The 19,950-nt window shown below is 37.6% G+C and overlaps 22 non-coding genes and 32 pseudogenes across 22 annotated transcripts; all 54 read left to right on the forward strand.

Moving 5' to 3' along the window:
• The first annotated feature begins 77 nt into the window (after nt 1-77).
• On the forward strand, nt 78-196 carry LOC149599462 (5S ribosomal RNA). Its single transcript, XR_016378400.1, has one exon. It is a non-coding gene; the product is annotated as a 5S ribosomal RNA (ribosomal RNA).
• A 136-nt stretch (nt 197-332) lies between these two features.
• Nucleotides 333-451, forward strand: LOC149599463 (5S ribosomal RNA; annotated as a pseudogene).
• Nucleotides 452-588: 137 nt separating this feature from the next.
• On the forward strand, nt 589-707 carry LOC149599464 (5S ribosomal RNA; annotated as a pseudogene).
• A 137-nt stretch (nt 708-844) lies between these two features.
• LOC149599465 (5S ribosomal RNA) lies at nt 845-947 on the forward strand (annotated as a pseudogene).
• A 122-nt stretch (nt 948-1,069) lies between these two features.
• LOC149599466 (5S ribosomal RNA) lies at nt 1,070-1,188 on the forward strand. Its single transcript, XR_016378473.1, has one exon. It is a non-coding gene; the product is annotated as a 5S ribosomal RNA (ribosomal RNA).
• Nucleotides 1,189-1,326: 138 nt separating this feature from the next.
• Nucleotides 1,327-1,445, forward strand: LOC149599467 (5S ribosomal RNA). Its single transcript, XR_016378353.1, has one exon. It is a non-coding gene; the product is annotated as a 5S ribosomal RNA (ribosomal RNA).
• A 137-nt stretch (nt 1,446-1,582) lies between these two features.
• Nucleotides 1,583-1,700, forward strand: LOC149599468 (5S ribosomal RNA; annotated as a pseudogene).
• Nucleotides 1,701-1,837: 137 nt separating this feature from the next.
• LOC149599469 (5S ribosomal RNA) lies at nt 1,838-1,956 on the forward strand. Its single transcript, XR_016378682.1, has one exon. It is a non-coding gene; the product is annotated as a 5S ribosomal RNA (ribosomal RNA).
• Nucleotides 1,957-2,093: 137 nt separating this feature from the next.
• On the forward strand, nt 2,094-2,212 carry LOC149599470 (5S ribosomal RNA; annotated as a pseudogene).
• Nucleotides 2,213-2,349: 137 nt separating this feature from the next.
• Nucleotides 2,350-2,452, forward strand: LOC149599471 (5S ribosomal RNA; annotated as a pseudogene).
• Nucleotides 2,453-2,574: 122 nt separating this feature from the next.
• On the forward strand, nt 2,575-2,693 carry LOC149599472 (5S ribosomal RNA). The gene has a single exon (XR_016378474.1). It is a non-coding gene; the product is annotated as a 5S ribosomal RNA (ribosomal RNA).
• Nucleotides 2,694-2,827: 134 nt separating this feature from the next.
• LOC149599473 (5S ribosomal RNA) lies at nt 2,828-2,946 on the forward strand. Its single transcript, XR_016378693.1, has one exon. It is a non-coding gene; the product is annotated as a 5S ribosomal RNA (ribosomal RNA).
• Nucleotides 2,947-3,083: 137 nt separating this feature from the next.
• LOC149599474 (5S ribosomal RNA) lies at nt 3,084-3,186 on the forward strand (annotated as a pseudogene).
• A 122-nt stretch (nt 3,187-3,308) lies between these two features.
• On the forward strand, nt 3,309-3,427 carry LOC149599475 (5S ribosomal RNA). Its single transcript, XR_016378475.1, has one exon. It is a non-coding gene; the product is annotated as a 5S ribosomal RNA (ribosomal RNA).
• A 137-nt stretch (nt 3,428-3,564) lies between these two features.
• LOC149599476 (5S ribosomal RNA) lies at nt 3,565-3,683 on the forward strand (annotated as a pseudogene).
• A 136-nt stretch (nt 3,684-3,819) lies between these two features.
• Nucleotides 3,820-3,938, forward strand: LOC149599477 (5S ribosomal RNA). Its single transcript, XR_016377885.1, has one exon. It is a non-coding gene; the product is annotated as a 5S ribosomal RNA (ribosomal RNA).
• A 137-nt stretch (nt 3,939-4,075) lies between these two features.
• On the forward strand, nt 4,076-4,178 carry LOC149599478 (5S ribosomal RNA; annotated as a pseudogene).
• Nucleotides 4,179-4,300: 122 nt separating this feature from the next.
• Nucleotides 4,301-4,419, forward strand: LOC149599479 (5S ribosomal RNA). Its single transcript, XR_016378476.1, has one exon. It is a non-coding gene; the product is annotated as a 5S ribosomal RNA (ribosomal RNA).
• A 137-nt stretch (nt 4,420-4,556) lies between these two features.
• On the forward strand, nt 4,557-4,675 carry LOC149599480 (5S ribosomal RNA; annotated as a pseudogene).
• Nucleotides 4,676-4,811: 136 nt separating this feature from the next.
• LOC149599481 (5S ribosomal RNA) lies at nt 4,812-4,930 on the forward strand. Its single transcript, XR_016377886.1, has one exon. It is a non-coding gene; the product is annotated as a 5S ribosomal RNA (ribosomal RNA).
• Nucleotides 4,931-5,067: 137 nt separating this feature from the next.
• Nucleotides 5,068-5,170, forward strand: LOC149599482 (5S ribosomal RNA; annotated as a pseudogene).
• Nucleotides 5,171-5,292: 122 nt separating this feature from the next.
• Nucleotides 5,293-5,411, forward strand: LOC149599483 (5S ribosomal RNA). Its single transcript, XR_016378477.1, has one exon. It is a non-coding gene; the product is annotated as a 5S ribosomal RNA (ribosomal RNA).
• Nucleotides 5,412-5,547: 136 nt separating this feature from the next.
• Nucleotides 5,548-5,666, forward strand: LOC149599484 (5S ribosomal RNA; annotated as a pseudogene).
• Nucleotides 5,667-5,803: 137 nt separating this feature from the next.
• LOC149599485 (5S ribosomal RNA) lies at nt 5,804-5,922 on the forward strand. Its single transcript, XR_016379165.1, has one exon. It is a non-coding gene; the product is annotated as a 5S ribosomal RNA (ribosomal RNA).
• A 136-nt stretch (nt 5,923-6,058) lies between these two features.
• LOC149599486 (5S ribosomal RNA) lies at nt 6,059-6,177 on the forward strand (annotated as a pseudogene).
• A 136-nt stretch (nt 6,178-6,313) lies between these two features.
• Nucleotides 6,314-6,416, forward strand: LOC149599487 (5S ribosomal RNA; annotated as a pseudogene).
• A 122-nt stretch (nt 6,417-6,538) lies between these two features.
• On the forward strand, nt 6,539-6,657 carry LOC149599488 (5S ribosomal RNA). Its single transcript, XR_016378704.1, has one exon. It is a non-coding gene; the product is annotated as a 5S ribosomal RNA (ribosomal RNA).
• A 137-nt stretch (nt 6,658-6,794) lies between these two features.
• LOC149599489 (5S ribosomal RNA) lies at nt 6,795-6,913 on the forward strand. The gene has a single exon (XR_016378242.1). It is a non-coding gene; the product is annotated as a 5S ribosomal RNA (ribosomal RNA).
• A 137-nt stretch (nt 6,914-7,050) lies between these two features.
• Nucleotides 7,051-7,169, forward strand: LOC149599490 (5S ribosomal RNA; annotated as a pseudogene).
• A 136-nt stretch (nt 7,170-7,305) lies between these two features.
• LOC149599491 (5S ribosomal RNA) lies at nt 7,306-7,424 on the forward strand. The gene has a single exon (XR_016377887.1). It is a non-coding gene; the product is annotated as a 5S ribosomal RNA (ribosomal RNA).
• A 137-nt stretch (nt 7,425-7,561) lies between these two features.
• LOC149599492 (5S ribosomal RNA) lies at nt 7,562-7,664 on the forward strand (annotated as a pseudogene).
• Nucleotides 7,665-7,786: 122 nt separating this feature from the next.
• LOC149599493 (5S ribosomal RNA) lies at nt 7,787-7,905 on the forward strand (annotated as a pseudogene).
• A 137-nt stretch (nt 7,906-8,042) lies between these two features.
• On the forward strand, nt 8,043-8,161 carry LOC149599494 (5S ribosomal RNA; annotated as a pseudogene).
• Nucleotides 8,162-8,298: 137 nt separating this feature from the next.
• Nucleotides 8,299-8,417, forward strand: LOC149599495 (5S ribosomal RNA; annotated as a pseudogene).
• A 137-nt stretch (nt 8,418-8,554) lies between these two features.
• Nucleotides 8,555-8,673, forward strand: LOC149599496 (5S ribosomal RNA). The gene has a single exon (XR_016379166.1). It is a non-coding gene; the product is annotated as a 5S ribosomal RNA (ribosomal RNA).
• Nucleotides 8,674-8,809: 136 nt separating this feature from the next.
• On the forward strand, nt 8,810-8,928 carry LOC149599497 (5S ribosomal RNA; annotated as a pseudogene).
• A 137-nt stretch (nt 8,929-9,065) lies between these two features.
• Nucleotides 9,066-9,184, forward strand: LOC149599498 (5S ribosomal RNA). Its single transcript, XR_016378716.1, has one exon. It is a non-coding gene; the product is annotated as a 5S ribosomal RNA (ribosomal RNA).
• A 135-nt stretch (nt 9,185-9,319) lies between these two features.
• On the forward strand, nt 9,320-9,438 carry LOC149599499 (5S ribosomal RNA). Its single transcript, XR_016378080.1, has one exon. It is a non-coding gene; the product is annotated as a 5S ribosomal RNA (ribosomal RNA).
• A 136-nt stretch (nt 9,439-9,574) lies between these two features.
• Nucleotides 9,575-9,677, forward strand: LOC149599500 (5S ribosomal RNA; annotated as a pseudogene).
• A 122-nt stretch (nt 9,678-9,799) lies between these two features.
• LOC149599501 (5S ribosomal RNA) lies at nt 9,800-9,918 on the forward strand (annotated as a pseudogene).
• Nucleotides 9,919-10,279: 361 nt separating this feature from the next.
• LOC149599502 (5S ribosomal RNA) lies at nt 10,280-10,398 on the forward strand (annotated as a pseudogene).
• A 748-nt stretch (nt 10,399-11,146) lies between these two features.
• LOC149599503 (5S ribosomal RNA) lies at nt 11,147-11,265 on the forward strand. Its single transcript, XR_016378081.1, has one exon. It is a non-coding gene; the product is annotated as a 5S ribosomal RNA (ribosomal RNA).
• A 136-nt stretch (nt 11,266-11,401) lies between these two features.
• LOC149599504 (5S ribosomal RNA) lies at nt 11,402-11,520 on the forward strand (annotated as a pseudogene).
• Nucleotides 11,521-11,657: 137 nt separating this feature from the next.
• Nucleotides 11,658-11,776, forward strand: LOC149599505 (5S ribosomal RNA; annotated as a pseudogene).
• Nucleotides 11,777-12,363: 587 nt separating this feature from the next.
• Nucleotides 12,364-12,482, forward strand: LOC149599506 (5S ribosomal RNA; annotated as a pseudogene).
• A 137-nt stretch (nt 12,483-12,619) lies between these two features.
• Nucleotides 12,620-12,738, forward strand: LOC149599507 (5S ribosomal RNA). The gene has a single exon (XR_016378082.1). It is a non-coding gene; the product is annotated as a 5S ribosomal RNA (ribosomal RNA).
• A 136-nt stretch (nt 12,739-12,874) lies between these two features.
• Nucleotides 12,875-12,993, forward strand: LOC149599508 (5S ribosomal RNA; annotated as a pseudogene).
• Nucleotides 12,994-13,130: 137 nt separating this feature from the next.
• Nucleotides 13,131-13,233, forward strand: LOC149599509 (5S ribosomal RNA; annotated as a pseudogene).
• Nucleotides 13,234-13,354: 121 nt separating this feature from the next.
• LOC149599510 (5S ribosomal RNA) lies at nt 13,355-13,473 on the forward strand (annotated as a pseudogene).
• Nucleotides 13,474-13,835: 362 nt separating this feature from the next.
• LOC149599511 (5S ribosomal RNA) lies at nt 13,836-13,954 on the forward strand. Its single transcript, XR_016379133.1, has one exon. It is a non-coding gene; the product is annotated as a 5S ribosomal RNA (ribosomal RNA).
• Nucleotides 13,955-14,091: 137 nt separating this feature from the next.
• Nucleotides 14,092-14,194, forward strand: LOC149599512 (5S ribosomal RNA; annotated as a pseudogene).
• A 1,781-nt stretch (nt 14,195-15,975) lies between these two features.
• On the forward strand, nt 15,976-16,078 carry LOC149599513 (5S ribosomal RNA; annotated as a pseudogene).
• Nucleotides 16,079-16,201: 123 nt separating this feature from the next.
• LOC149599514 (5S ribosomal RNA) lies at nt 16,202-16,320 on the forward strand (annotated as a pseudogene).
• Nucleotides 16,321-16,457: 137 nt separating this feature from the next.
• LOC149599515 (5S ribosomal RNA) lies at nt 16,458-16,576 on the forward strand. Its single transcript, XR_016378727.1, has one exon. It is a non-coding gene; the product is annotated as a 5S ribosomal RNA (ribosomal RNA).
• Nucleotides 16,577-19,950: the final 3,374 nt, after the last annotated feature.

The raw sequence follows: 19,950 nt of genomic DNA on the forward strand, positions 1-19,950 counted from the left end.
TTTTTGTTATTGTTTTAAAAAGATGAAGGTTAATTTGTCTCACTTAATTTAAATTCGAATTATTAAATAGCACTCTCGGCAACGGCCATATCAGGCTGAAAACACCGGTTCTCGTCCGATCACCGAAGTTAAGCAGCGTCGAGCGCAGTCAGTACTTGGGAGGGAGACCACTTAGGAACACTGCGTGCCGTTGGCTTTTTCACTTTTTTTTTTCTTTTAAATTCCTATAGATATGAAAAAAGCAAACATATTTTCTTTTTGTTATTGTTTTAAAAAGATGAAGGTCAATTTGTCTCACTTAATTTAAATTCGAATTATTATCCAGCACTCTCGGCAACGGCCATATCACGCTGAAAACACCGGTTCTCGTCGGATCACGGAAGTTAAGCAGCGTCAAGCGCAGTCAGTACTTGGGAGGGATACCACTTAGGAACACTGCGTGCCGTTGGCTTTTTCACTTTTTTTTCCTCTTTTAAATTCCAATAGATATGAAAAAAGCAAACATATTTTCTTTTTGTTATTGTTTTAAAAAGATGAAGGTTAATTTGTCTCACTTAATTTAAATTCGAATTATTAAATAGCACTCTCGGCAACGGCCATATCACGCTGAAAACACCGGTTCTCGTCTGATCAATGAAGTTAAGCAGCGTCGAGCGCAGTCAGTACTTGGGAGAGAGACCACTTAGGAACACTGCGTGCCGTTGGCTTTTTCACTTTTTTTTCCTCTTTTAAAATCCAATAGATATGAAAAAAGCAAACATATTTTCTTATTGTTATTGTTTTAAAAAGATGATGGTTAATTTGTCTCACTTAATTTAAATTCGAATTATTATCTAAAACTCTCGGCAACGGCCATATCACGCTGAAAACACCGGTTCTCGTCCGATCACCGAAGTTAAGCAGCGTCGAGCGCAGTCAGTACTTGGAAACTTTGCGTGCCGTTGGCTTTTTCACTTTTATTTCCTCTTTTAAATTCCATGAGATATGAAAAAAGCAAACATATCTTCTCTTTCTTATTGATTTATAAAGATGAATGTTAATTAAATTCGAATTATTAAATAGCACTCTCGGCAACGGCCATATCACGCTGAAAACACCGGTTCTCGTCCGATAACCGAAGTTAAGCAGCGTCGAGCGCAGTCAGTACTTGGGAGGGAGACCACTTAGGAACACTGCGTGCCGTTGGCTTTTTCACTTTTTTTTTCCTCTTTTAAATTCCAATAGATATGAAAAAAGCCAACATATTTTCTTTTTGTTATTGTTTTAAAAAGATGAAGGTTAATTTGTCTCACTTAATTTAAATTCGAATTATTAAATAGCACTCACGGCATCGGCCATATCACGCTGAAAACACCGGTTCTCGTCCGATCACCGAAGTTAAGCAGCGTCGAGCGCAGTCAGTACTTGGGAGGGAGACCACTTAGGAACACTGCGTGCCGTTGGCTTTTTCACTTTTTTTTCCTCTTTTAAATTCCAATAGATATGAAAAAAGCAAACATATTTTCTTTTTGTTATTGTTTTAAAAAGATGAAGGTTAATTTGTCTCACTTAATTTAAATTCGAATTATTAAATAGCACTCTCGGCAACGGCCATATCACGCTGAAAACACCGGTTCTCGTCCGATCACCGAAGTTAAGCAGCGTCGAGCGCAGTCAGTACTTGGGAGGGAGACCACTTAGGAACACTGCGTGCGTTGGCTTTTTCACTTTTTTTTCCTCTTTTAAATTCCAATAGATATGAAAAAAGCCAACATATTTTCTTTTTGTTATTGTTTTAAAAAGATGAAGGTTAATTTGTCTCACTTAATTTAAATTCGAATTATTAAATAGCACTCTCGGCAACGGCCATATCACGCTGAAAACACCGGTTCTCGTCCGATCACCGAAGTTAAGCAGCGTCGAGCGCAGTCAGTACTTGGGAGGGAGACCACTTAGGAACACTGCGTGCCGTTGGCTTTTTCACTTTTTTTTCCTCTTTTAAATTCCAATAGATATGAAAAAAGCAAACATATTTTCTTTTTGTTATTGTTTTAAAAAGATGAAGGTTAATTTGTCTCACTTAATTTAAATTCGAATTATTAAATAGCACTCTCGGCAACGGCCATATCACGCTGAAAACACCGGTTCTCGTCTGATCACCGAAGTTAAGCAGCGTCGAGCGCAGTCAGTACTTGGGAGAGAGACCACTTAGGAACACTGCGTGCCGTTGGCTTTTTCACTTTTTTTTCCTCTTTTAAAATCCAATAGATATGAAAAAAGCAAACATATTTTCTTATTGTTATTGTTTTAAAAAGATGATGGTTAATTTGTCTCACTTAATTTAAATTCGAATTATTATCTAAAACTCTCGGCAACGGCCATATCACGCTGAAAACACCGGTTCTCGTCCGATCACCGAAGTTAAGCAGCGTCGAGCGCAGTCAGTACTTGGAAACCTTGCGTGCCGTTGGCTTTTTCACTTTTATTTCCTCTTTTAAATTCCATGAGATATGAAAAAAGCAAACATATCTTCTCTTTCTTATTGATTTATAAAGATGAATGTTAATTAAATTCGAATTATTAAATAGCACTCTCGGCAACGGCCATATCACGCTGAAAACACCGGTTCTCGTCCGATAACCGAAGTTAAGCAGCGTCGAGCGCAGTCAGTACTTGGGAGGGAGACCACTTAGGAACACTGCGTGCCGTTGGCTTTTTCACTTTTTTTTCCTCTTTTAAATTCCAATAGATATGAAAAAAGCCAACATATTTTCTTTTTGTTATTGTTTTAAAAAGATGGTTAATTTGTCTCACTTAATTTAAATTCGAATTATTAAATAGCACTCACGGCAACGGCCATATCACGCTGAAAACACCGGTTCTCGTCCGATCACCGAAGTTAAGCAGCGTCGAGCGCAGTCAGTACTTGGGAGGGAGACCACTTAGGAACACTGCGTGCCGTTGGCTTTTTCACTTTTTTTTCCTCTTTTAAATTCCAATAGATATGAAAAAAGCAAACATATTTTCTTTTTGTTATTGTTTTAAAAAGATGAAGGTTAATTTGTCTCACTTAATTTAAATTCGAATTATTAAATAGCACTCTCGGCAACGGCCATATCACGCTGAAAACACCGGTTCTCGTCCGATCACCGAAGTTAAGCAGCGTCGAGCGCAGTCAGTACTTGGAAACTTTGCGTGCCGTTGGCTTTTTCACTTTTATTTCCTCTTTTAAATTCCATGAGATATGAAAAAAGCAAACATATCTTCTCTTTCTTATTGATTTATAAAGATGAAGGTTAATTAAATTCGAATTATTAAATAGCACTCTCGGCAACGGCCATATCACGCTGAAAACACCGGTTCTCGTCCGATAACCGAAGTTAAGCAGCGTCGAGCGCAGTCAGTACTTGGGAGGGAGACCACTTAGGAACACTGCGTGCCGTTGGCTTTTTCACTTTTTTTTCCTCTTTTTAATTCCTATAGATATGAAAAAAGCAAACATATTTTCTTTTTGTTATTGTTTTAAAAAGATGAAGGTCAATTTGTCTCACTTAATTTAAATTCGAATTATTATCTAGCACGCTCGGCAACGGCCATATCACGCTGAAAACACCGGTTCTCGTCGGACCACCGAAGTTAAGCAGCGTCGAGCGCAGTCAGTACTTGGGAGGGAGACCACTTAGGAACACTGCGCGCTGTTGGCTTTTTCACGTTTTTTTCTTCTTTTAAATTCCAATAGATATGAAAAAAGCCAACATATTTTCTTTTTGTTATTGTTTTAAAAAGATGAAGGTTAATTTGTCTCACTTAATTTAAATTCGAATTATTAAATACTCTCTCGGCAACGGCCATATCACGCTTAAAACACCGGTTCTCGTCCGATCACCGAAGTTAAGCAGCGTCGAGCGCAGTCAGTACTTGGGAGGGAGACCACTTAGGAACACTGCGTGCCGTTGGCTTTTTCACTTTTTTTTCCTCTTTTAAATTCCAATAGATATGAAAAAAGCAAACATATTTTCTTTTTGTTATTGTTTTAAAAAGATGAAGGTTAATTTGTCTCACTTAATTTAAATTCGAATTATTAAATAGCACTCTCGGCAACGGCCATATCACGCTGAAAACACCGGTTCTCGTCCGATCACCGAAGTTAAGCAGCGTCGAGCGCAGTCAGTACTTGGAAACTTTGCGTGCCGTTGGCTTTTTCACTTTTATTTCCTCTTTTAAATTCCATGAGATATGAAAAAAGCAAACATATCTTCTCTTTCTTATTGATTTATAAAGATGAAGGTTAATTAAATTCGAATTATTAAATAGCACTCTCGGCAACGGCCATATCACGCTGAAAACACCGGTTCTCGTCCGATAACCGAAGTTAAGCAGCGTCGAGCGCAGTCAGTACTTGGGAGGGAGACCACTTAGGAACACTGCGTGCCGTTGGCTTTTTCACTTTTTTTTCCTCTTTTTAATTCCTATAGATATGAAAAAAGCAAACATATTTTCTTTTTGTTATTGTTTTAAAAAGATGAAGGTCAATTTGTCTCACTTAATTTAAATTCGAATTATTATCTAGCACTCTCGGCAACGGCCATATCACGCTGAAAACACCGGTTCTCGTCGGACCACCGAAGTTAAGCAGCGTCGAGCGCAGTCAGTACTTGGGAGGGAGACCACTTAGGAACACTGCGCGCTGTTGGCTTTTTCACGTTTTTTTCTTCTTTTAAATTCCAATAGATATGAAAAAAGCCAACATATTTTCTTTTTGTTATTGTTTTAAAAAGATGAAGGTTAATTTGTCTCACTTAATTTAAATTCGAATTATTAAATACTCTCTCGGCAACGGCCATATCACGCTTAAAACACCGGTTCTCGTCCGATCACCGAAGTTAAGCAGCGTCGAGCGCAGTCAGTACTTGGGAGGGAGACCACTTAGGAACACTGCGTGCCGTTGGCTTTTTCACTTTTTTTTCCTCTTTTAAATTCCAATAGATATGAAAAAAGCAAACATATTTTCTTTTTGTTATTGTTTTAAAAAGATGAAGGTTAATTTGTCTCACTTAATTTAAATTCGAATTATTAAATAGCACTCTCGGCAACGGCCATATCACGCTGAAAACACCGGTTCTCGTCCGATCACCGAAGTTAAGCAGCGTCGAGCGCAGTCAGTACTTGGAAACTTTGCGTGCCGTTGGCTTTTTCACTTTTATTTCCTCTTTTAAATTCCATGAGATATGAAAAAAGCAAACATATCTTCTCTTTCTTATTGATTTATAAAGATGAAGGTTAATTAAATTCGAATTATTAAATAGCACTCTCGGCAACGGCCATATCACGCTGAAAACACCGGTTCTCGTCCGATAACCGAAGTTAAGCAGCGTCGAGCGCAGTCAGTACTTGGGAGGGAGACCACTTAGGAACACTGCGTGCCGTTGGCTTTTTCACTTTTTTTCCTCTTTTCAATTCCAATAGATATGAAAAAAGCAAACATATTTTCTTTTTGTTATTGTTTTAAAAAGATGAAGGTCAATTTGTCTCACTTAATTTAAATTCGAATTATTATCTAGCACTCTCGGCAACGGCCATATCACGCTGAAAACACCGGTTCTCGTCGGATCACCGAAGTTAAGCAGCGTCGAGCGCAGTCAGTACTTGGGAGGGAGACCACTTAGGAACACTGCGCGCTGTTGGCTTTTTCACGTTTTTTTCCTCTTTTAAATTCCAATAGATATGAAAAAAGCAAACATATTTTCTTTTTGTTATTGTTTTAAAAAGATGAAGGTTAATTTGTCTCACTTAATTTAAATTCGAATTATTAAATAGCACTCTCGGCAACGGCCATATCACGCTGAAAACACCGGTTCTCGTCCGATCACTGAAGTTAAGCAGCGTCGAGCGCAGTCAGTACTTGGGAGGGAGACCACTTAGGAACACTGCGTGCCGTTGGCTTTTTCACTTTTTTTTTTCTTTTAAATTCCTATAGATATGAAAAAAGCAAACATATTTTCTTTTTGTTATTGTTTTAAAAAGATGAAGGTCAATTTGTCTCACTTAATTTAAATTCGAATTATTATCTAGCACTCTCGGCAACGGCCATATCACGCTGAAAACACCGGTTCTCGTCGGATCACCGAAGTTTAGCAGCGTCGAGCGCAGTCAGTACTTGGGAGGGAGACCACTTAGGAACACTGCGTGCCGTTGGCTTTTTCACTTTTTTTCCTCTTTTAAATTCCAATAGATATGAAAAAAGCAAACATATTTTCTTTTTGTTATTGTTTTAAAAAGATGAAGGTTAATTTGTCTCACTTATATTAAATTCGAATTATTAAATAGCACTATCGGTAACGGCCATATCACGCTGAAAACACCGGTTCTCGTCCGATCACCGAAGTTAAGCAGCGTCGAGCGCAGTCAGTACTTGGAAACTTTGCGTGCCGTTGGCTTTTTCACTTTTATTTCCTCTTTTAAATTCCATGAGATATGAAAAAAGCAAACATATCTTCTCTTTCTTATTGATTTATAAAGATGAAGGTTAATTAAATTCGAATTATTAAATAGCACTCACGGCAACGGCCATATCACGCTGAAAACACCGGTTCTCGTCCGATCACCGAAGTTAAGCAGCGTCGAGCGCAGTCAGTACTTGGGAGGGAGACCACTTAGGAACACTGCGTGCCGTTGGCTTTTTCACTTTTTTTTCCTCTTTTAAATTCCAATAGATATGAAAAAAGCAAACATATTTTCTTTTTGTTATTGTTTTAAAAAGATGAAGGTTAATTTGTCTCACTTAATTTATATTCGAATTATTAAATAGCACTCTCGGCAACGGCCATATCAAGCTGAAAACACCGGTTCTCGTCCGATCACCGAAGTTAAGCAGCGTCGAGCGCAGTCAGTACTTGGGAGGGAGACCACTTAGGAACACTGCGTGCCGTTGGCTTTTTCACTTTTTTTTCCTCTTTTCAATTCCTATAGATATGAAAAATGCAAACATATTTTCTTTTTGTTATTGTTTTAAAAAGATGAAGGTCAATTTGTCTCACTTAATTTAAATTCGAATTATTATCTAGCACTCTCGGCAACGGCCATATCACGCTGAAAACACCGGTTCTCGTCGGATCACCGAAGTTAAGCAGCGTCGAGCGCAGTCAGTACTTGGGAGGGAGACCACTTAGGAACACTGCGCGCTGTTGGCTTTTTCACGTTTTTTTCTTCTTTTAAATTCCAATAGATATGAAAAAAGCCAACATATTTTCTTTTTGTTATTGTTTTAAAAAGATGAAGGTTAATTTGTCTCACTTAATTTAAATTCGAATTATTAAATACTCTCTCGGCAACGGCCATATCACGCTTAAAACACCGGTTCTCGTCCGATCACCGAAGTTAAGCAGCGTCGAGCGCAGTCAGTACTTGGGAGGGAGACCACTTAGGAACACTGCGTGCCGTTGGCTTTTTCACTTTTTTTTCCTGTTTTAAATTCCAATAGATATGAAAAAAGCAAACATATTTTCTTTTTGTTATTGTTTTAAAAAGATGAAGGTTAATTTGTCTCACTTAATTTAAATTCGAATTATTAAATAGCACTCTCGGCAACGGCCATATCACGCTGAAAACACCGGTTCTCGTCCGATCACCGAAGTTAAGCAGCGTCGAGCGCAGTCAGTACTTGGTAACTTTGCGTGCCGTTGGCTTTTTCACTTTTATTTCCTCTTTTAAATCCCATGAGATATGAAAAAAGCAAACATATCTTCTCTTTCTTATTGATTTATAAAGATGAAGGTTAATTAAATTCGAATTATTAAATAGCACTCTCGGCAACGGCCATATCACGCTGAAAACACCGGTTCTCGTCCGATAACCGAAGTTAAGCAGCGTCGAGCGCAGTCAGTACTTGAGAGGGAGACCACTTAGGAACACTGCGTGCCGTTGGCTTTTTCACTTTTTTTTCCTCTTTTCAATTCCTATAGATATGAAAAAAGCAAACATATTTTCTTTTTGTTATTGTTTTAAAAAGATGAAGGTCAATTTGTCTCACTTAATTTAAATTCGAATTATTATCTAGCACTCTCGACAACGGCCATATCACGCTGAAAACACCGGTTCTCGTCGGATCACCGAAGTTAAGCAGCGTCGAGCGCAGTCAGTACTTGGGACGGAGACCACTTAGGAACACTGCGTGCCGTTGGCTTTTTCACTTTTTTTTCCTCTTTTCAATTCCTATAGATATGAAAAAAGCAAACATATTTTCTTTTTGTTATTGTTTTAAAAATATGAAGGTCAATTTGTCTCACTTAATTTAAATTCGAATTATTATCTAGCACTCTCGGCAACGGCCATATCACGCTGAAAACCCCGGTTCTCGTCGGATCACCGAAGTTAAGCAGCGTCGAGCGCAGTCAGTACTTGGGAGGGAGACCACTTAGGAACACTGCGCGCTGTTGGCTTTTTCACGTTATTTTCCTCTTTTAAATTCCAATAGATATGAAAAAAGCAAACATATTTTCTTTTTGTTATTGTTTTAAAAAGATGAAGGTTAATTTGTCTCACTTAATTTAAATTCGAATTATTAAATAGCACTCTCGGCAACGGCCATATCACGCTGAAAACACCGGTTCTCGTCCGATCACTGAAGTTAAGCAGCGTCGAGCGCAGTCAGTACTTGGGAGGGAGACCACTTAGGAACACTGCGTGCCGTTGGCTTTTTCACTTTTTTTTTTCTTTTAAATTCCTATAGATATGAAAAAAGCAAACATATTTTCTTTTTGTTATTGTTTTAAAAAGATGAAGGTCAATTTGTCACACTTAATTTAAATTCGAATTATTATCTAGCACTCTCGGCAACGGCCATATCACGCTGAAAACACCGGTTCTCGTCGGATCACCGAAGTTAAGCAGCGTCGAGCGCAGTCAGTACTTGGGAGGGAGACCACTTAGGAACACTGCGCGCTGTTGGCTTTTTCACGTTTTTTTCCTCTTTTAAATTCCAATAGATATGAAAAAAGCAAACATATTTTCTTTTTGTTATTGTTTTAAAAAGATGAAGGTTAATTTGTCTCACTTAATTTAAATTCGAATTATTAAATAGCACTCTCGGCAACGGCCATATCACGCTGAAAACACCGGTTCTCGTCCGATCACCGAAGTTAAGCAGCGTCGAGCGCAGTCAGTACTTGGGAGGGAGACCACTTAGGAACACTGCGTGCCGTTGGCTTTTTCACTTTTTTTTTCTTTTAAATTCCTATAGATATGAAAAAAGCAAACATATTTTCTTTTTGTTATTGTTTTAAAAAGATGAAGGTCAATTTGTCTCACTTAATTTAAATTCGAATTATTATCCAGCATACTCGGCAACGGCCATATCACGCTGAAAACACCGGTTCTCGTCGGATCACCGAAGTTAAGCAGCGTCGAGCGCAGTCAGTACTTGGGAGGGAGACCACTTAGGAACACTGCGTGCCGTTGGCTTTTTCACTTTTTTTCCTCTTTTAAATTCCAATAGATATGAAAAAAGCAAACATATTTTCTTTTTGTTATTGTTTTAAAAAGATGAAGGTTAATTTGTCTCACTTAATTTAAATTCGAATTATTAAATAGCACTCTCGGCAACGGCCATATCACGCTGAAAACACCGGTTCTCGTCCGATCACCGAAGTTAAGCAGCGTCGAGCGCATACAGTACTTGGGAATACTGCGTGCCGTTGGCTTTTTCACTTTTGTTTCCTCTTTCAAATTCCACCAGATATGAAAAAAGCAAACATATCTTCTTTTTGTTATTGTTTTATAAAGATGAAAGTTAATTAAATTCGAATTATTAAATAGCACTCTCGGCAACGGCCATATCACGCTGAAAACACCGGTTCTCGTCCGATCACCGAAGTTAAGCAGCGTCGAGCGCAGTCAGTACTTGGGAGGGAGACCACTTATTAACACTGCGTGCCGTTGGCTTTTTCACTTTTTTTTCCTCTTTTAAATTCCTATAGATATGAAAAAAGCAAACATATTTTCTTTTTGTTATTGTTTTAAAAAGATGAAGGTCAATTTGTCTCACTTAATTTAAATTCGAATTATTATCTAGCGCTCTCGGCAACGGCCATATCACGCTGAAAACACCGGTTCTCGCCGATCACCGAAGTAAAGCAGCGTCGAGCGCAGTCAGTACTTGGAAACTTTGCGTGCCGTTGGCTTTTTCACTTTTATTTCCTCTTTTAAATTCCATGAGATATGAAAAAAGCAAACATATCGTCTCTTTCTTATTGATTTATAAAGATGAAGGTTAATTAAATTCAAATTATTAAATAGCACTCTCGGCAACGTCCATATCACGCTGAAAACACCGGTTCTCGTCCGATCACCGAAGTTAAGCAGCGTCGAGCGCAGTCAGTACTTGGGAGGGAGACCACTTAGGAACACTGCGTGCCGTTGGCTTTTCCACTTTTTTTTCCTCTTTTAAATTCCAATAGATATGAAAAAAGCAAACATATTTTCTTTTTGTTATTGTTTTAAAAAGATGATGGTTAATTTGTCTCACTTAATTTAAATACGAATTATTATCTAGCACTCTCGGCAACGGCCATATAACGCTGAAAACACCGGTTCTCGTACGATCCCCGAAGTTAAGCAGCGTCGAGCGCAATCAGTACTTGGAAACCCTGCGTGCCGTTGGCTTTCAAACTTTTATTTCCTCTTTTAAATTCCACCAGATATAAAAAAGCAAACATATCTTCTTTTTGTTATTGTTTTTTAAAGATGAAGGTTAATTAAATTCAAATTATTAAATAGCACTCTCGGCAACGGCCATATCACGCTGAAAACACCGGTTCTCGCCGATCACCGAAGTTAAGCAGCGTCGAGCGCAGTCAGTAATTGGAAACTCTGCGTGCCGTTGGCTTTTTCACTTTTATTTCCCCTTTTAAATTCCATGAGATATGAAAAAAGCAAACATATCTTCTTTTTCTTATTGATTTATAAAGATGAAGGTTAATTAAATTCAAATTATTAAATAGTACTCTCGGCAACGGCCATATCACGCTGAAAACACCGGTTCTCGTCCGATCACCGAAGTTAAGCAGCGTCGAGCGCAAAAGCAAACATATTTTTTTTTGTTATTGTTTTAAAAAGATGAAGGTCAATTTGTCTCACTTAATTTAAATTCGAATTATTATCTAGCACTCTTGGCAACGGCCATATCACGCTGAAAACACCGGTTCTCGTCGGATCACCGAAGTTAAGCAGCGTCGAGCGCAGTCAGTACTTGGGAGGGAGACCACTTAGGAACACTGCGTGCCGTTGGCTTTTTCACTTTTTTTTCCTCTTTTAAATTCCAATAGATATGAAAAAAGCAAACATATTTTCTTTTTGTTATTGTTTTAAAAAGATGAAGGTTAATTTGTCTCACTTAATTTAAATTCGAATTATTAAATAGCACTCTCGGAAAGGCCATATCACGCTGAAAACACCGGTTCTCGTCCGATCACCAAAGTTAAGCAGCGTCGAGCGCAGTCAGTACTTGGGAGGGAGACCACTTAGGAACACTGCGTGCCGTTGGCTTTTTCACTTTTTTTTCCTCATTTAAAATCCAATAGATATGAAAAAAGCAAACATATTTTCTTTTTGTTATTGTTTTAGAAAGATGAAGGTCAATTTGTCTCACTTAATTTAAATTCGAATTATTATCTAGCACTCTTGGCAACGGCCATATCACGCTGGAAACACCGGTTCTCGTCGGATCACCGAAGTTAAGCAGCGTCGAGCGCATTCAGTACTTGGGAGGGAGACCACTTAGGAACACTGCGTGCCGTTGGCTTTTTCACTTTTTTATCCTCTTTTAAATTCCAATAGATATAAAAAAAAAGCAAACGTATTTTCTTTTTGTTATTGTTTTAAAAAGATGATGGTTAATTTGTCTCACTTAATTTAAATACGAATTATTATCTAGCACTCTCGGCAACGGCCATATAACGCTGAAAACACCGGTTCTCGTACGATCCCCGAAGTTAAGCAGCGTCGAGCGCAATCAGTACTTGGAAACCCTGCGTGCCGTTGGCTTTCAAACTTTTATTTCCTCTTTTAAATTCCACCAGATATAAAAAAGCAAACATATCTTCTTTTTGTTATTGTTTTTTAAAGATGAAGGTTAATTAAATTCAAATTATTAAATAGCACTCTCGGCAACGGCCATATCACGCTGAAAACACCGGTTCTCGCCGATCACCGAAGTTAAGCAGCGTCGAGCGCAGTCAGTACTTGGAAACTCTGCGTGCCGTTGGCTTTTTCACTTTTATTTCCCCTTTTAAATTCCATGAGATATGAAAAAAGCAAACATATCTTCTTTTTCTTATTGATTTATAAAGATGAAGGTTAATTAAATTCAAATTATTAAATAGCACTCTCGGCAACGGCCATATCACGCTGAAAACACCGGTTCTCGTCCGATCACCGAAGTTTAGCAGCGTCGAGCGCAATCAATGCTTGGGAGGGAGACCACTTAGGAACACTGCGTGCCGTTGGCTTTTTCACTTTTTTTTCCTCTTTTAAATTCCTATAGATATGAAAAAAGCAAACAAATTTTTTTTTTGTTATTGTTTTAAAAAGATGAAGGTCAATTTGTCTCACTTAATTTAAATTCGAATTATTATCTAGCACTCTTGGCAACGGCCATATCACGCTGAAAACACCGGTTCTCGTCGGATCACCGAAGTTAAGCAGCGTCGAGCGCAGTCAGTACTTGGGAGGGAGACCACTTAGGAACACTGCGTGCCGTTGGCTTTTTCACTTTTTTTTCCTCTTTTAAATTCCAATAGATATGAAAAAAGCAAACATATTTTCTTTTTGTTATTGTTTTAAAAAGATGAAGGTTAATTTGTCTCACTTAATTTAAATTCGAATTATTAAATAGCACTTTCGGAAAGGCCATTTCACGCTGAAAACACCGGTTCTCGTCCGATCACCGAAGTTAAGCAGCGTCGAGCGCAGTCAGTACTTGGGAGGGAGACCACTTAGGAACACTGCGTGCCGTTGGCTTTTTCACTTTTTTTTCCTCATTTAAAATCCAAAAGATATGAAAAAAGCAAACATATTTTCTTTTTGTTATTGTTTTAAAAAGATGATGGTTAATTTGTCTCACTTAATTTAAATTCGAATTATTATCTAGCACTCTCGGCAACTGCCATATCACGCTGAAAACACCGGTTCTCGTCCGATCACCGAAGTTAAGCAGCGTCGAGCGCAGTCAGTACTTCGAAACTCTGCGTGCCGTTGGCTTTTTCACTTTTATTTCCCCTTTTAAATTCCATGAGATATGAAAAAAGCAAACATATCTTCTTTTTCTTATTGATTTATAAAGATAAGGTTAATTAAATTCAAATTATTAAATAGCACTCTCGGCAACGGCCATATCATGCTGAAAACACCGGTTCTCGTCCGATCACCGAAGTTAAGCAGCGTCGAGCGCAGTCAGTACTTGGGAGCGAGACCACTTAAGAACACTGCGTGCCGTTGGCTTTTTCACTTTTTTTTCCTCTTTTAAATTTTAATAGATATGAAAAAAGCAAACACGTTTTCTTTTTGTTATTGTTTTAAAATGATGATGGTTAATTTGTCTCACTTAGTTTAAATTCGAATTATTATCTAGCACTCTCGGCAACTGCCATATCACGCTGAAAACACCGGTTCTCGTCCGATCACCGAAGTTAAGCAGCGTCGAACGCAGTCAGAACTTGGAAACTTTGCGTGCCGTTGGCTTTTTCACTTTTATTTCCTCTTTTAAATTCCATCAGATATGAAAAAAGCAAACATATCTTCTTTTTCTTATTGATTTTTAAAGATGAAAGTTAATTAAATTCAAATTATTAAATAGCACTCTCGGCAACGGCCTTATCACGCTGAAAACACCGGTTCTCATCCGATCACCGAAGTTAAGCAGCGTCGAGCGCAGTCAGTACTTGGGAGGGAGACCACTTAGGAACACTGCGTGCCGTTGGCTTTTTCACTTTTTTTTCCTCTTTTAAATTCCAATAGATATGAAAAAAGCAAACATATTTTCTTTTTGTTATTGTTTTAAAAAGATGATGGTTAATTTGTCTCACTTAATTTAAATTCGAATTATTATCTAGCACTCTCGGCAACGGCCATATCACGCTGAAGACACCGGTTCTCGTCCGATCACCGAAGTTAAGCAGCGTCGAGCGCAGTCAGTACTTGGAAACTCTGCGTGCCGTTGGCTTTTTCACTTTTATTTCCTCTTTTAAATTCCATCAGATATGAAAAAAGCAAACATATCTTCTTTTTGTTATTGTTTTATAAAGATGAAGGTTTTTAAATTCAAATTATTAAATAGCACTCTCGGCAACGGCCATATCACGCCCTCGATAGATGGAGCCTTACAAACGATGGGGCTCTAATTTGGCCGGGGCCATCTTGTTACACTTTCATAAATAAAGTACAACATCATATGCTTATGAAAATCAATGTTATTGGATATAAGTTAAATGTAATTATCTATAATTAAGTACTTCTTTAAGGAATTAGAAATAGATCAACCCCAAATATATGACGGTAAAGCAAAAATAAAATTATTCAAATTTTAATTACATTAAGACTGAAGTGACAGATATTATAAAAAACGTCTTGGTTTAGACCAAGGCCGAAAAAACAAACGATATGTGTGAGGTTTATCATTTGACTGAAGTTTCAGATATTGCAATTGTTTTAGTTATTTTTATCCATTTAATCCTTAATCAATATTTAATTCAATCAACTGATTTTACTGATCCATTCCCTCTAAATTAATTGATAAAATTACATATCTACGCTTTTTCAAGAACAATTACATTTTCCGAAAACATTTTATCATGAAATTAATTATTTTGAAGGGATTTCGTGTCGACGATTACTAACTGGAAAGCATCTTGACGGGCATAGTTTTAGTTAAGGCTGGCATGACAAATTTTGAAGTTTGCACCAAAAAAGTTTAAATCTGTAGTAAGTTTCTGAGAAGACTGATGTTCAAGAAATTATGATAAATAACTTATTCCGGACTTGCCCGCCAACCTTAATAACCTAAAACTATAAAACATTCGTGTACATGATTGATTACGGTTGTGGCTTGACACTCGCTAGCGCCTGAAGGACCGATCACTCAGTGTAATCGGTGTTCATTTGTAAGTGAGTGGACCATTTTGGAAATTACATACAGATAATTAAAACACAGGGGTGATGCCACCATTGAGGTCTTCTCTCTCTCTTGCCTAGAAGCCCCGCTATAGGCAGTGAGAGTTGACTAGCCTCTTGCCTGTAGTGAACTTTGGCACAGTCTGGCAGTGACCCTTGGTGTGAGGGAGAATACCCCAATGGTGGCCTCGCCCCTGTGTGTTTTCCGAAATGGTCTTTATGCGTACTAAAATGATTACACGTAATACGTAACCGGTGTACAAGTAGCGCCAACATTGTAGAAATGACGTTTCAAATGAAGACTGAATTATGACCAAGAAATTCTAAAGCACGGAGAGGGAAATTGCAGTGCAATCTTTTCTTCATAGAGGCGACAATAGAAATGTACTATTTCGATTGACGAAATTAAATGTATAAATTCATGCAACACCCTTGTTTGGCATCCCACTATTAAATATTTACTTTTTCTTTCGAATTATGTCAAAGTTCACATGCTCTTTTTAGAAAGTCAGTAGAATATTTCAAATATTCAATATTGACCCCTCAACACGTACTCCCTTCAAAATAATTAATTTCATGATAAAATGTTTTCGGAAAATGTAATTGTTCTTGAAAAAGCGTAGAAATGTAATTTTTTCAATTAATTTAGAGGGAATGGATCAGTAAAATCAGTTGATTGAATTAAATATTGATTAAGGATTAAATGGATAAAAATAACTAAAACAATTGCAATATCTGAAACTTCAGTCAAATGATAAACCTCACACATATCGTTTGTTTTTTCGGCCTTGGTCTAAACCAAGACGTTTTTTATAATTATTAAATAGCACTCTCGGCAACGGCCATATCACGCTGAAAACACCGGTTCACGTCCGATCACCGAAGTTAAGCAGCGTCGAGCGCATACAGTACTTGGGAATACTGCGTGCCGTTTGCTTTTTCACTTTTGTTTCCTCTTTTAAATTCCACCAGATATGAAAAAAGCAAACATATCTTCTTTTTTGTTATTGTTTTATAAAGATGAAAGTTAATTAAATTCAAATTATTAACTAGCACTCTCGGCAAGGGCCATATCACGCTGAATACACCGGTTCTCGTCCGATAACCGAAGTTAAGCAGCGTCGAGCGCAGTCACTACTTGGGAGGGAGACCACTTAGGAACACTGCGTGCCGTTGGCTTTTTCACTTTTTTTTTCTCTTTTAAATTCCAATAGATATGAAAAAAGCAAACATATTTTCTTTTTGTTATTGTTTTAAAAAGATGAAGGTTAATTTGTCTCACTTAATTTAAATTCGAATTATTAAATAGCGCTCTCGGCAACGGCCATATCACGCTGAAAACACCGGTTCTCGTCCGATCACCGAAGTTAAGCAGCGTCGAGCGCAGTCAGTACTTGGGAGGGAGACCACTTAGGAACACTGCGTGCCGTTGGCTTTTTCACTTTTTTTTCCTCTTTTAAATTCCTATAGATATGAAAAAAGAAAACATATTTTCTTTTTGTTATTGTTTTAAAAAGATGAAGGTCAATTTGTCTCACTTAATTTAAATTCGAATTATTATCCAGCACTCTCGGCAACGGCCATATCACGCTGAAAACACCGGTTCTCGTCGGATCACGGAAGTTAAGCAGCGTCGAGCGCAGTCAGTACTTGGGAGGGAGACCACACTCTAAGAAATAGAGGTGTAAGTCTACACCTTTTTAACTCTTTTTGATGGTGCTAAATTCAACACCATTTCCAGTGTTGGTTTACAACCCAAAGGGTGTTAAATCACACTCTAAGAAAATGGAGTGTGCTTTAACACCTTTAAGATAAGTTTATATGGGCCGAAATTTGACACCGTTTCAGTTGTTGCATAACACCTTTAAGAGTGTCGCATAACACCTTTAAGAGTGTCGCATAACGACATTAAGGGTGTCGCATAACGACTTTAAGAGTGTCGTATAACACCATTCAGCGTGTCGCATAACACCATTCAGAGTATCGCATAACACCATTCAGAGTGCGCATAACACCATTCTGAGCGGCGCATAACACTATTCAGGGTGTCGCATAACACCATTCAGAGTGTCGCATAACACCATTCAGAGTGTCGCATAACACCATTCAGAGTGTCGCATAACACCATTCAGAGTGTCGCATAACACCTTTAAGAGTGTCGCATAACACCTTTAAGAGTGTCGCATAAAACCTTTAAGAGTGTCCCATAAAACCTTTAAGAGTGTCCCATAAAACCTTTAAGAGTGTCCCATAAAACCTTTAAGAGTGTCGCATAACACCTTTAAGAGTGTCTCTTAACACCTTTAAGAGTGTCTCTAAACACCTTTCGGGGTTTCGCATAACACCTTTAAGACTTTCGCTTAACACCTCTCGGAGTGTTGCATAGCACCTTTAAGAGTGGGAGTTTTTTTAATAGGATAGTAGTAGAAATCATACTATACTGACGGAGAAAATACTATGGATAGCTACATTTTGACCACTCATGAGGCATAATTGAAATATCGAAAACTCGTATGGTTTTACTGTTTCATTACTGTTTGAGCATTCGCTATTCCGCAGAATTATTAGCATTTAGTGCTATATTCATAGCAAGGTTTCACCTTGAGAGAACTTATTCCCCTGTTGGAAATTTCTCACGTGCAGAACTTCGCCCCGTTAAGTAAGGGTATCTCTGGGATGAAGTGTGCAACTGCACATAAAGTTGGCCATTTGATCAACTTAAAATGCAGTGTAAAACTGCATGAAAAATCCGTAGAGTTTCCCGTATTAAACCATCTGAAAAACGGCAGAAAGTTTCCGATTTATACTAATGCAATGGAAATTATATTGGTTTTTGAGGCCATAATATTCAGGCAGTAGATTTAGACGTTCTTGTTAAATTTAATAATCTCTTTTCACTAAGAGTTTTTCAAGTAACAGAAACAAGTTTAACCTAATTTACTCTACAAAATTTTCAAAAACAAAACCCTTTTTTCTAAAAATAAAACATGTCAGAAAAGCAAGTGCTTCACAAGTTGTCCTGTCAACACTAGACTAGAGGTCTAAAAATGGTTTCTACATGGTTTAAACTTAAACATGATACCTGTAATAGTTTAAATTTAGTTGTATTATGGTTTATTTTTCTACAAAGCAAACGTGCTATAGAGAAAAATCTATCACGTTTACCAGTCCCTTTAGAGATTCAGCGTTCATGGCGCTACTATTGATATTACTTCAATAGTAATTACTTCATGCCTATTTCGAAATTTTTTTTCGGTACCCTTTAATTCGCCGAATGCGTCCGCAAGGGGCGCGCTTTAGAACCTATATTTCCCGCGAAATTTGAAACGCAGCAAAACTTGGCGTGAATATCCATATAGTAGACGATGGTCATTCCCTATTTCAAGGTCTGAGGGATGAGATTAGATAAAAGAACATCAAGAATTATTAGAATATTAGGGCATCGTTGAAACTTCTAAATTTAAAATAAGGAATTTAAGAATGAAAAAACCTTTTTATTCGTTTAATTTTTCTAGTAAGTTTTTTATTAGGAGTGTCGCCTAACACTAATAGGGGTGTCGCCTAACACTATAAAGAGTGTCGCCTAACACTATAAAGAGTGTCGCTTAACACTATTAAGAGTGTCGTCTAACACTATTAAGAGTGTCGTCTAACACTATTAAGAGTGTCACCTAACACTATTAAGAGTGTTGCCTAACACTATTAAGAGTGTTGCCTAACACTATTAAGAGTGCCGCCTAACACTATTAGGAGTGTCGCCTAACACTAATAGGGGTGTCGCCTAACACTAATAGGGGTGTCGCCTAACACTATTAGGAGTGTCGCCTAACACTAATAGGGGTGTCGCCTAACACTATTAAGAGTGTCGCCTTACACTATTAAGAGTGTCGCTTAAAACTATTAAGAGTGTCGTCTAACACTATTAAGAGTGACGTCTAACACTATTAAGAGTGTCGCCTAACACTATTAAGAGTGTTGCCTAACACTATTAAGAGTGTTGCCTAACACTATTAAGAGTGCCGCCTAACACTATTAGGAGTGTCGCCTAACACTATTAAGATTGTCGCTTAACACCGTTAAGAGTGTCGCTTAAAACCGTTAAGAGTGTCGCCTAACACCGTTAAGAGTGTCGCCTTACACCGTTAAGAGTGTCGCCTAACACCGTTAAGAGTGTCGCCAAACACCTGTAAGAGTGCATAACACGTTTAGCAGTGTTTTATAATGGTACAATACCGCCTGATTACCAATTTCTTAGTTATTTTATTTAAAGGAAAAAATGTTCTTTCATGAATATCATCTTTAAATAAATGTTTAAAAAATAATATTCTACTCTAATATTCAAACAGTAATGGAAATGAAAGACCTTATTTATGAAACCAGCCATATTATAAATTTCCATGTTTAATTTCAAAGGGTGTTTTTAAAGTGTTGCTTTACACTGAATTTACACCTTAAATTGGCCACAAAAACTAAAGGTAATAAAACTCTTTTTTTGGGTGTTTTTACGGTGTAAAAAAAGAGTATTCTAAATTTACACCCTTTTAACACATTTTTAACACTTCGATTTCTTAGAGTGCACTTAGGAACACTGCGTGCCGTTGGCTTTTTCACTTTTTTTTCCTCTTTTAAAATCCAATAGATATGAAAAAAGCAAACATATTTTCTTTTTGTTATTGTTTTAAAAAGATGATGGTTAATTTGTCTCACTTAATTTAAATTCGAATTATTATCTAGCACTCTCGGCAACGGCCATATCACGCTGAAAACACCGGTTCTCGCCGATCACCGAAGTTAAGCAGCGTCGAGCGC

Source organism: Phalangium opilio, unplaced genomic scaffold (assembly GCF_054372755.1).
Source record: "Phalangium opilio isolate 3A_F unplaced genomic scaffold, DU_Popi_V2 ptg000360l_1, whole genome shotgun sequence".
Lineage (NCBI taxonomy): Eukaryota > Metazoa > Arthropoda > Arachnida > Opiliones > Phalangiidae > Phalangium > Phalangium opilio.